Source organism: Heterodontus francisci, chromosome 19 (genome assembly GCF_036365525.1).
Source record: "Heterodontus francisci isolate sHetFra1 chromosome 19, sHetFra1.hap1, whole genome shotgun sequence".
NCBI lineage: Eukaryota > Metazoa > Chordata > Chondrichthyes > Heterodontiformes > Heterodontidae > Heterodontus > Heterodontus francisci.
Window position 1 is genome coordinate 39,705,441 of NC_090389.1, and position 12,734 is coordinate 39,718,174.

Consider the following 12,734-nt stretch of genomic DNA (forward strand, 5'->3'; position numbering starts at 1 on the left):
TAGGTAGGTGAACTCTTGAACCACTTCCAAAGCGTGGTCGCCGATGTTGATGGATGGAACAATTCTGACGTCCTGTCCCATGATGTTCGTTTTCTTGAGGCTGATGGTTAGGCCAAATTCGTTGCAGGCAGTCGCAATCCTGTCAATGAGACTCTGCAGACACTCTTCAGTGTGAGATGTTCATGCAGCATCGTCAGCAAAGAGGATTTCCCTGATGAGGACTTTCTGTACTTTGGTCTTTGCTCTTAGACGGGCAAGGTTGAACAACCTGCCACCTGATCTTGTCTGGAGGAAAGTTCCTTCTTCTGAAGACTTGAACGCGTGTGAGAGCAGCAGGGAGAAGAAAATCCCAAACAATGTGGGTGCGAGAACACAGCCCTGTTTCACACCACTCAGGATAGGAAAGGGGTCTGATGAGGTGCCGCTATGCTGAATTGTGCCTTTCATATTGTCATGGAATGAGGTGATGATACTTAGTAGCTTTGGTGGACATCCGATCTTTTCTAGTAGTCTGAAGAGACCACGTCTGCATACGAGGTCAAAGGCTTTGGTGAGATCAATGAAAGCAACGTAGAGGGGCATCTGTTGATGCGATTTCCCCACAATAAGCAGTGGTTAAACCATAATAGGTTAAGTCTCCACAATTCAATCTTGCTGTTAAACGTCCTCATTTATTGCTCTAACAGAGACTGAATCTGGTTAACATACTCTCGACAGGCTGAAATCAAACAATATTCAGGTGCTAAAGGATGAAACAGCAACCTAAGAATTCACAGCCAGTTTTGATTGTGCATTTCTTTCTTCCTCTCTTGCCATTCGCGGTTCTATTTTGATAACTCTCATGAATCTAATTATCAAAAGAATGGGCCAATTTGACAAATACAGGGGATTAACAAGGCACAAATTTATTGAAAACCTATTGAACTGCCTGAAATGCCCATTGCACTTAATATATTATAAGCAGAGCCTTTGTAATTGATTCCTATAGTAATAGCAAATGGTTAGCGCTATTTGCCCGACATAGGCAGCTTTCCTTAATATCTGTGGACAGCATAAGTGGTTGGGATAGAGACTGCAAGTCCTTTTTTTCATCATTGGGAGCCTAGGGTATTTTCACTGTCAGAAAGGCTCTTGAACATAGGAAGGTTTTCACACAAACGCCCTGTGCCAGTGTTATCCTGTTTCATTGCTTGTTACAGCCACGCATAAAAGCATGCAGGACAGTAGAGTAAAGGGTCAAAGGGTCAATTCCTCCTTTCCCTAAAGAACTAGTTAATGGCAAATTAAGTAAGAAGGATGTGAAAGTCATGTACAGTGGAGAGATGATACTGAAAACTACACAATAGAAAAGATGTGAGAAGACTAATCGCAGCTATTAATGTGATAGTGGAAGTGAAAAGAAAGGCCAGGCCTGATGAAGTATAAAACATGCCCATCTGACATTTTACAATGATGTCATGGGTAGCATTAACTTTAGGGACAGGCAATTGAGCTATTACAACAGTGCAAAGAACTCAATTACATGATACAAAATTATTTGGCAGCCATTTTCTGGAATTGGTGATACTGAAAACAGATCTGCTAACAATGACAACACTCAAGGAGGAATATTTACCTTGCTGATATTCAAATCATTGTCACAAGATTAAGAAACTTTTAGAAGATTTTTCATCCTGCACTTTGAGGTTTATTTCCTCATAAATTACAGAAATCGATTGAGCCTCCATTCACAAATCGCAATCAAAGAAACTGCATTCCATCCAATGCTCCCTCCCACTTTGCCACTACTCCCTTTCACTTTGTTTGTTGTTTCTGTAAGAGTTAAGAAGATTCACATAGGAATACAAAGTTTACTGGTAGGTATCACAGTACAAAACACAGCTGTCACATTTCACCAAGCATGTTAAGCTATTTTATCTCCATTCTTAGCTTTATTTGCAAAATTGAATTCAGAAGAAAATTATTTCAGCGGACCTATTTTCTTGCTATTTTTGAATTTTTTCACATCGTTAGCCATTATGTCGGTAGAGAAGTACATCAATTTCACAATGTTACCCTAGAAATTAGTCAACATTTATTTCACAAAAATTGGCCAAAAACACAGAATTCTATTCTCTGTGTTGATATTCAACTGAACTCTTGCATTTCCTCTGCCAACCACCTTTCTGTCCAAAGGTTAAAATAGCCAAGGATGGTCGATGGCTTTCCACCATCTCTTCCATTTGTTATCATTTCTGGTAGTCTTGGTGCAACTCACCCCCACCTTGCCACTGCTTCCTGAGGTTTGCTTGCAGATTAATTATTTGATTTCTGCATTATGACTTTCCTTTGGTGAACTATTTGAGGAATTTATATTTTTAAACAAAGTGATGGACTGTCTTTGCTCTCCAAACCAGCTTCAGAGGGACTCTCTGTTCCACTTCTAGGTAAATACAGGTTAGATATAAGGGAACATGTTTTTTGTTGATGCAGGGATTAGGCATGGGCTGACTGTTTGGGGACTGAGCTGAAAGTTAGGACAGGAGCTGAGAGCTAGGGCTGGGGCTGAGAGTCAGGTTAAATTCGGACTGAATCTTAGAATTAGGGTTGGTTTAGGACTAAGGTGACCTTATTTCAAAGGCTACATTACTTTGTTGAAGAGGAATGTTTAATTTGGAGATTCTGCACCAGATGGATTTGCTGGGGTGACGGGGAAACCTGTTACTGAGGCTGACATATTTCTTGAGACCAGCCTCAATGCTGTCACTGTTACCCTGTCTGCTTCTTTGGTTATGCTGCCACTCCTTTGCCATTGCTGATAGCAATGAAACGAAACAGTTCCGCCTCACAGAAGAAAAGAAATAAGAATAAGAATATTTTATATATATTATATATTATTATGAATTTTGTACTTTCCTGCTGTACTGTGAGTTTTTGATGTTCCAGAATAACCTGTATTAGCATTGGGAGAGAAACTGAGATTTGTGGCTCTGTGGATGCAGAAGAGAGAGATCAAACACAGACACTGGGCTGAATTTTACCGGTCCCTCGATGCCGCGAGTCGCGGCGCGGGGGCCGGTAAAATGCTGCGAGGAGAGGCCCACCTCGACCCACGACGGCGAGACGGGCCCGCCGCATTTTACCGGTGGCGGTGGGACCTCGGTGCGGCCCCTCACCGCATGGCAGCGGCACCACAATTAGCATATGGTAATTACCTATGCTAATTATGCAGCCCGCCGCTTCTCCACCGACACTGCAGAGGTTTCGTTGAACGGGCAGCCGTCACGTGCTGTCCCGCTCACGATCTGAAAAGCCGACTCACTCTGCATTACGGAAGGGAGGAGGGAGGGGGGATATGCAGGGGTCTAACTCTGCATTCTGGAAGGGAGGGGGGATATGCAGGGGTCTAACTCTGCATTCTGGAAGGGAGGGGGGATATGCAGGGGTCTAACTCCGCATTCTGGAAGGGAGGGGGGATATGCAGGGGTCTAACTCTACATTCTGGAAGGGAGGAGGGGGGGATATGCAGGGGTCTAACTCTGCATTCTGGAATGGAGGAGGGGGGATATGCAGGGGTCTAACTCTGCATTCTGGAAGGGAGGAGGGGGTATATGCAGGGGTCTAACTCTGCATTCTGGAAGGGAGGAGGGGGATATGCAGGGGTCTAACTGTGCATTCTGGAAGGGAGGAGGGGGATATGCAGGGGTCTAACTGTGCATTCTGGAAGGGAGGAGGGGGGATATGCAGGGGTCTAACTCTGCATTCTGGAAGGGAGGAGGGGGATATGCAGGGGTCTAACTGTGCATTCTGGAAGGGAGGAGGGGGGATATGCAGGGGGTCTAACTCTGCATTCTGGAAGGGAGGAGGGGGGATATGCAGGGGTCTAACTCTGCATTCTGGAAGGGAGGAGGGGGATATGCAGGGGGTCTAACTCTGCATTCTTAAAGGGAGGAGGGAGGGTGGATATGCAGGGGTCTAACTGTGCATTCTAGAAGGGAGGGGGGATATGCAGGGGTCTAACTGTGCATTCTGGAAGGGAGGGGGGATATGCAGGGGTCTAATTCTGCATTCTTAAAGGGAGGAGGGAAGGGGATATGCAGGGATTTAACTCTATTCTTAAAGGGATGGGGTCTGGGATTACTGTAAGGAAAGCTGTGCTGGCATGAAGGGAGGTACCATGTACCATCCATCCGTTAACAGTGTACGCTCTGTGTTTGTGAGGGGGCAATGGTACACGAGGCACCCTATGTGTGGGGAGGGTGCCAGAAAGGGCAGGAGCATTAAGGTGTTATGGATGGTGGGGGCAATCGATTCAGCTGGTAGGATCTTGATGTGGTCATGCTGTGCCACTCTGAGTGTTGGCCAAGATGGGCAATGCCATGGCACACCACATAGTTGATCCAGGAAAGCAGCTGATGTACCCATCAACACGAATCCATGCCCTGTTAGAAACCTTTCAATACATGTAGGGTTCAACTTTACTTATCACATGGAAATAGGTATGGCTCATCTTACATTGTGTGACCCTCTGCTCCTGAGGATCTGTATGTGCCATAGGCAATATCCACAGGCAGGCATGGTCCACGCAGAGGCCCCCGGTCGTGAGCAGCAGCCCCCAAGGGGAGCCCGCCATTATGGTTGCCGTGCATCTACAGGCCCCAGATGACATTCCATCGGATGTCACAGCACCAGTGTCAGAGGAGATTGCACATATAGAGAGGGTGGTGACACGTCTCTGTGCCCTGCTCAAGGATAACCTGCAGCCCATGGGCTCCAGTGGACATCCCATGCCTTTGTTCCTCATAGTGGCAGCAGTTCTCACGCCTGACGCCTCTGCAGCCCACCAGAGACCCTTGTGGGGTCACACAGTCAGCAGTGCAGCGCTGCATCGGCGAGGTCGCCAATGCCCTGCACCGGAGGGCCAGTGAGTATGTCCGCTTCAGGACGAACTCTCACAGCCAGGCCCAGAGGGCCATTGGTTCTGGCACCATTGCTGGAGAACCATAGGTTGTAATGTTCATAGACTGTATTCCTGTGGCCATCAGGCCTCCCGCCAGGCTACCACCTGCAGATGTCACCATTAAAGGAGCCCTCTCAATTGAGGTGAAGCTGGTATGTGAATACCGCAGATGCTTGCAGCGAATGTGTGACAGCTTCTCAGGCAGCTGCCATGACACCTGGGTCTGCGCCAGTCCCAGCTGCCACTGCTGTTCACTGAACTGGCTCAGATGGAGGGATGGCTTCTTGGAGATAAGGGCTATCCTTTGCAGATATGTCTTCCGACACCGATGAGAGACCCCATCACTGCTGCAGAGGGGAGATACAATACCAGCCACTGAACTACATGAGCCACCATTGAGCAGGAGATCGGCATGCTGAAAGAGTGCCTCCAATGCCTGTATGGATAGGGTGATGCCCTGTACTATGGGCTGAAAAGGCCAGCTCCTTTCTTTGCTGCTCTGCACAACTATGTCCCCAATAGGCCTGGCATGATGAGGAAAGATGTCAACAGGATTTCTCCTTGGACTATGAGGATGCTGAGGACCTACAACAGAAAAGGTGCATGGGAGGGCAGATGGCACCCAGGCTCTGCATGTAGGGCTAGCAGTGAGCTTATCAGACAAAAGCTGTCTGCTCCATAGGAACCGATATGAGCTCTGCAAGACACACATCACCCTCGCTCACTTGCTGTGCACCAGTCCACATCTGCAGAATCCCTGTGTAAACCATTAGAGGCAGCAGCTGACTGAGCCAATGTCCATGTCATTGTATCCGTGGAGATGCTCATGTGTAATGGTGGTATGGCAATGATATTATTGCATACGTTGGCTCTTCTGAAGGGTCAATGGTGCAAAGGGATGTAACACTGGCGCTACATGCTGGCACACATCATTCACACAGAGAAAAGGACACAGGTGTTGGTGAGGAACATTTAGTGAAAGACGTATTTCCATTGCTGTGACACTCCTGCATTGCCATTTGTGTCATTATGTTCTCTGTAAACCTCTGTACTACCTTTAATGGCCTATTTAAGTCTCACATCCTGGAATGTGCAAATTTAAGATTATTCACCCACGTGCGGCATGCCTACAAGAAGGAATGTTACACTTGAGTTGAAGAAGAGGATCGCAACTTCACAGGACACTGGGACACTGCAAGGTAAGTATGTGGCAGCAAAGCGGAAAGTGCTGGGGTAACTCAGCAGGTCAGGCAGCATCTGTGGCGAGAGAAGCAGAGTTAACTTTCAGGTTTGTGAACTTGGACAAGTTAACTCTGCTTCTCTCTCCACAGATGCTGCCTGACCTGCTGAATTTCTGCAACACTTTCAGCTTTGCTGCCAGATTGACAGCAGCCCTACTCTTTAGCAGTCAGGTAAGTATTCTTTGACAGCTGTCAGGAAGCAGGCGCTGCCGCACTTAAAATAGGTCTCCAGCACCTGCTGCACAATTGTCAAAGGATTCCTCACTGCACCGAATGTCCCGCCTCTCCCCACATAATATCGGTGGGGAGGCTCGGCGCAGTGATGTTAATGAGCCCCCACCCGTAATATCGTGGGGACTCTGTGGCAGCCGCTAAATGTGGGTGCTGCACTGAGTTCAAAGGGCGCCACCGCGGACACCAGCGCACCAATAACATTCAGCCCACTATGTGTAATCAATAGGACCCTACCAAATTTACAGTCAAATTTTACAAATTTCATGGTCACAGCATTTTAAGAATGTTGAATTTCACGATTTCACGCATTTAAATCATAAATTTCACGGTGTTGCAACAAACCATGAAAATGATCTATTTAAAACAAAAAAAGACAAGGGAGCTTTTTTGTTTTAAATGGCATTTATTGTATACTCAAAACCTATTGTAAAAAGCTGACTATAAACAGGTCACATTCTTTACTCATTGAAGTCAGTGGTTGAATGTGAGCATGGAGCAACCTGCAACTGTGTCTTTCTCCATTCCTTGACTCTGCGCTGTGAACATCTGTCCGTGTTTAGACACAGCTCTCTCCATGTCCACAGAGTTTGTTGGAATTGACAGACAACGCCATGCTAGCCTTGCAAGGTGGGCAATTCTACATTCCACAGAGTTCCAAAACTGCGGCACAGGCAAAGTACAAATTGCTTCTTTTGCAATACTTTCATAAGCAGCAATCTCCAGCCTACAGTTCTTGTCAAAGCCAGGAATCGCATCAAATGAGTTTAACTCCACCATCAACAGGTGAATTTGTACAGGGTCAAAGATATGCACAGCTTTCAGGAATGCCGTAGAAGGTTGTTGAAACATCTGAGCCACTTTTTCTTCACCACTTGACTCTTCTCCATTGCAGTAATATTGTTTAAGCTTCTTGCCATGCAAGAAAGCATATGTTGAGCACAGGGCATTTAATCCAGCATCATCAGAGTGTTGTTCGTTTGCTTCAGCCTGGAACATTATTTTATTGTAAGCTTTGTGGATTGTAACCTGTCAAGATTCAAACCAAGTGATTAGATTCATCATTTGTGCAACATTCTTGGCAACAAACTGAACATCCTCATTAAATTAAGCGCCATTTAGAAGGGTTACAATGTCTGTTAAAACCTGTGTTTTTGGTGTCAGTGTGAGCTTTCCTGAGACAAAGTCTGAGTAGTATTTCAGGTGAGCTGCATGATACTGTACTGCCCAAAACCAAGAATTTCAATGTGGCTGTTCAGGAAGGGTAATGTTTTGTTCCCCAATTTCAGCCATTTGAGCTGCATTTGCAATGTGTTGCCTGTATTGAAGCTTGCGGCTAGGGCAGTGTTTGAAGATCTTTTTAATGTAGCTGACCAGTTTGTCAACTTTACTAAATTCCCTTTTCCACAACTCACTGACAAGAGAAATTAGGGGCTGGATTTAATGGGCCACCCACCCGACCTCCAAGGATGGGCTAGGAGACGGGGGGTGGGGGGGGTGGTCGCGGTGGGAGGACCATAGAATTGTGACCAGAGACAGGGGCGGGAGGGCGGAGTACCCGTCACAATGAGATTAAGTTGGGGGGGGGGGGCGGGAAAGGCCAATGATAGCCTTCCCACCCGGATGCCAATTGAGGTCCTTAAGTGCCTGTTATTAGCCAGCAGCAGTGGGGCGGGGGTGGCGGGGTGGGTTCCCCCAAACAGAGAGGTCACCCTGTGAAATGAGGCAACCTCCCTGCTGGCTTGGCGGTTGGGACTTCCTCCATGGGAAATCTGTGGCCCATGTAGGGCCACCAGCAGCAAACAACCAACCTACCCACTTCCCATAACAAACCCCCCTGTAATCATTGTCCACCCACCAGCACCCCATCGCCGGGCCTGCCGGGCTGGCCCCAGCGACTTTGCCTCACTTAACCCAATTCGGTTTTCAGCTCTCTTTTTGGCCGGCAGCTCTTGGAGGTGGGATCAGCATCTTTAAAGGGACTGGGATCCTGTCGCCAGGCACTTAAGTGCCTGGGCGCTGTAGAATCACACCGGGGGTTCCGAAAGGCCGAGGCTGGGTTCCCAATACCTTTTCGGCCCAGCGCCAGGAATCCCGCCAGCACAACTAAATTCAGCTCTTATGTTCATTATATGTAATATGGACAGCATTAGGCATTACACCTTGGAGTGCAGATTTGTAAGATTTTGTCAAGTAAGTTGCATTGTCACTAATGAAAGTAGACACTTTGTTGAAATCTACACCGTACTTTGAAACGCTTTTGGTTATTGCTTGGGAAACTGTGGTGTAATTTACAGCTTCTAAGTGGACGCAGTCTGCGAGCACTGTTGTTAGCTTTTTGACTCTAAATCTTCGGCCTTACCAGACATAAAATCAAACAAAACATGCAGCACCTAGTTGCCTTGCTCATTGGTGGACTCACCACAAATAATTGCAAAAGACTCACAGGCATTAATGTGAGACTTCATCTCTTCACAATGTGTCGCCAAAACCGTCGGTAGGTAGCCCTATCGTAGTTTATTTACATTTGGCAAGCAACCACCATTTTGCACATTACGTTGAATGATTACCTGCAGCTTTGGGTGATCCAGTATTTTTCCAATGGTAGGCTAGCGTTTGCAAAAGCATCCATAATTTCTATTGTAACCAACTGATAATTTTCTGAGCTCTCTAGCAACATCTTCAAAAGAGATGAAATTATTGTTTTTTTTTTGGGTGTTTGTTTTCCAGCAGTGCGATGTCGGATGCTCTCTTTCTGCTGCGATGGCTTTCGGACTCTAAGTGGCGCTGAACCATTGTCCGCCATATGTGATCCAATGAAACGCTGCAGCTTGTCCAAAACACTATTCCACCAGCGACATGCAGAATTTCGCTTCCAAATTCTTTCACTCATAATGGTTGTGGCCGTTTTTGATTTGCTCATTCTGGCATTCTCACTTGTCTGCTCATACTTGAGACTGCTTCTCTCAAATCTGCACTGGAAGCCCTTTGTCATCTACCAACCAGCGAGTTAAGCCTTGTGTCAATCATTAAAACATGCGATGTTCGCAACATGCCCAGCAATCAGCAAGGTGAGTCTTGTGTCAATGAATAAAATGCGCGATGTTCACAAAATGGCCAATTTCATGGAGGACCCGAGATTTCACAGAGGACCTAAAATATCACGGTCCGTGGCGCATTTTTCATGGTTGCGAATTTGGAAGGGCCCTAGAAAGAGATACTGGCCAATGAAACTATGAACAGCCAGGCAGGGAAGGTTGGGATTAGGAATCAGAAGGACCGAGTTAGCAGGGAAATAGGAGAGGGGTACATGATTTTGGACACAGCTAGACAGTGAAGCAATAAGACCAGGGCTAGGAAGTACTTGCTGTAGGGGACATGTATTTTTGAAAAATTGCAAAGCAATATCTACATACACATTGACCTGAGGTTTCTGCTTGATTGCATTGCTTTTTTCAGCACAATAATATTGGCTAACCAGTGTAGAAGATTGTAGAATTTTAAGCACAAGGTGCATTCAGCACAAGTCAAGTTACCACAATCATTTGCACTAGCTATAAAAACATTGAGAAGCATGTAAAAGCAGGCTTCAGTTACAAAACTGGTCATGACCCAGGGTGAATTAATTGGAGTGGGGGTGGTGTTAGTCAGTGCTCCTTCTTAATAAGTTCTGCTTGAACCAGATTGGCCTGTGCTAACAAACATGTTTCCAGTAATAAGATGTAAACAAAAAAAGGTGCATGCCATCAATGTGTCAGGGGCTTTTAGGATCACTTTAGTCATTCATATAGTTAATGTCTCCTCACTCCATGCATCATTCTCCAGCCTGACAAAAGGGTGAAAGCAACTTCCACGAAGGCCTCTGCCAATCTTTCTCTTTAAGCAGACAGGTATATACAGCTGTACAGGTTGACTTGCTCACCTGCTTTTCTCTCGCTCACTAATGTTCCCCATTGACCTCATTGTGTACTATGTCAAGAAAACATGCTATGCTGAATGCGGATTTTTAATTCATCAGTTGGAAACCTACATTAAACTTTTAAAAAGGAAAGCAGAAATCCTACATTTAACTTTTAAAAAACTGGCAGCCAAGATGGCCACCACAATTTGCATTGAATTACCTCACATTCCAGGACATTGAAGTGGAGACACTTGTCTAAAATGCTCCCATGCAGGACAATGGCTTGACCAGTTGAGTAAATTATCCAGTATCATCCTTGTTAGCAGGAAATTCAACGCCATCTTGGAGCATTCACTAATGGAGATGTACCTCCGGGGGTAAACATTGAAACAATACAACCTGAGGAAAATTTGGGATTCTTAGACTTGGACCTCATTAAAGACTGAGAGAACCATGTGACAATCTCCCCAGGCTGGGTGAACTTGGAGATTTTTTCATTACACACAACAGACAAATTTTGAGAGCTAACCAGTACAAAACTCCGATGGGGCTCTCTCTCTCTCTCTCTCCAGATAACATTGCAAATTTTTGATATCTGTCTCCAACTGCGGAACATCCAAGTCTTTCATGGCTGCAGAGACCCTGTAGAGAAATTCAGCTACGTCACTGTGTCCAAGTAAACCCTGAACCAGGTGCACCAGCCTTAAGTGGACCTCTACCAGCCCGAGACTGCAGAACCATGAATTCATCTGGAAGCCAACTGAATTACCAGACCCCACAGACTGTATATTATTTTTATTTGTTCTGGACTCTAATCCAACCAAACTATTCTTCATTACTCTGCAACCTGTGTGTGTGTGTGTGTGTGTGTGTGTGTGTGTGTGTGTGTGTGTGTGTGTGTGTGTGTGTGTGTGTGTGTGTGTGTGTGTGTGTGTGTGTGTGTGTGTGTGTGTGTGAAAGTCAGAGCTCAGTTTTATTATTTTACTTAGATCGGGTTTAGACTTTAAGTACAATAAACTAACCTCTTTCTTGTTTAAACTCAAGAAAACCTGTCCGATTGGTTCTTTTATGATCATAGCACATAAAGGGTTAAATACTCACTGAATTGGTAAATACATCCATTGTTTAAAAAGGAATAAACACTGCTGCAGCCAAACCAGGAGAGGAACAAGAGGAGAGCCTTTCGATCCCTCCTTATCAGGTCATAACAAGAACCTCACCTCAAAATCCTGCTGAGAACAAGAGCTCACCTCAGAGACAAACCTATATCCTATCACTGTGCTAGTTCCCTAAAATAGTGTACAATCACACCTTTCAAGAATTCCTCTAATATCTATCTATAAAAGTTTGAGGTGCATCAGTCATATTTCAGAGAATATGCATCAGCATTTGTATAAAGCACCAACAAATCATGACCAAACTTTCTTTTTAAAAAGTATACAAAAAGAGAAAAGGTAGTTATTTCCAATGATTTTCCAACCTTCAGGTGACCTGACTGCTGCCCAAGAAGAGAAGCCAAAGAGCTGAGAAACTGTTACAGAAATTTCTAACTGTCACAGTAATTAGCCTCTCATTGACCAGAGGTTAGGCTTATTTAAACTACCTTCCAAATTTGTATGTGATTTAAAGGGACAGGAGAGGTTACCAGCTAAACAGTACAAACATACTCCTAGTCCTAGAGTAGTTGTGTGCGGTGCCATGGAGAATCAGCTACCATTTAATAAATATCTATATAATAAACTATAGCCCCCTTGATAATTCACACCCCTCTTGCAACTATCGTTAGTAGCTAGCAAGTTTTGTTACCATTGCATTGCTACTACAATCACACAACAGAGTACTATAAATGTTGGTAATAAGATACTAACTACCTCTATGACTTATTTAAAAATACTGGTTAAAATTCTGTGTCTTTATTTTTAGATCACACTCATTATTGAAAGAAAAATGGAATTTACACTGGTCAATGTATTGTACAGCCTTTATACATTAGAAATGTACTTAACAATATTTGTTTTTAATTTATCTGTATTCTGTGTCTCTATCCAGTTAGTTTCTATGAAAAACTGATACTTTTTTGCAATGAACCATATTGTAAATGTAATTTTACAAATATGGTTATGAGAATCATATATTGCAATTACTGCTTGAAAATTAATCTAATGGTCAATTCAAAATAATCTCGATCACACTTTCGGAGCAATAAGGTAAACTATTTCCCTCAGTAGTACTCAATATTTGTCACATGTATTATGTAACTACTAGACATTTAGTGACAAAAACCTTTTGGGGTCATATATAAATGATATAAATATAAATGATATAAATACTCATTTATAAATGATTTGATAATAAAATAACAATTATCCTTTTTGTCAAGCTTAAACCACAATGCAAGAGTTATATATACTTTAAAAACACT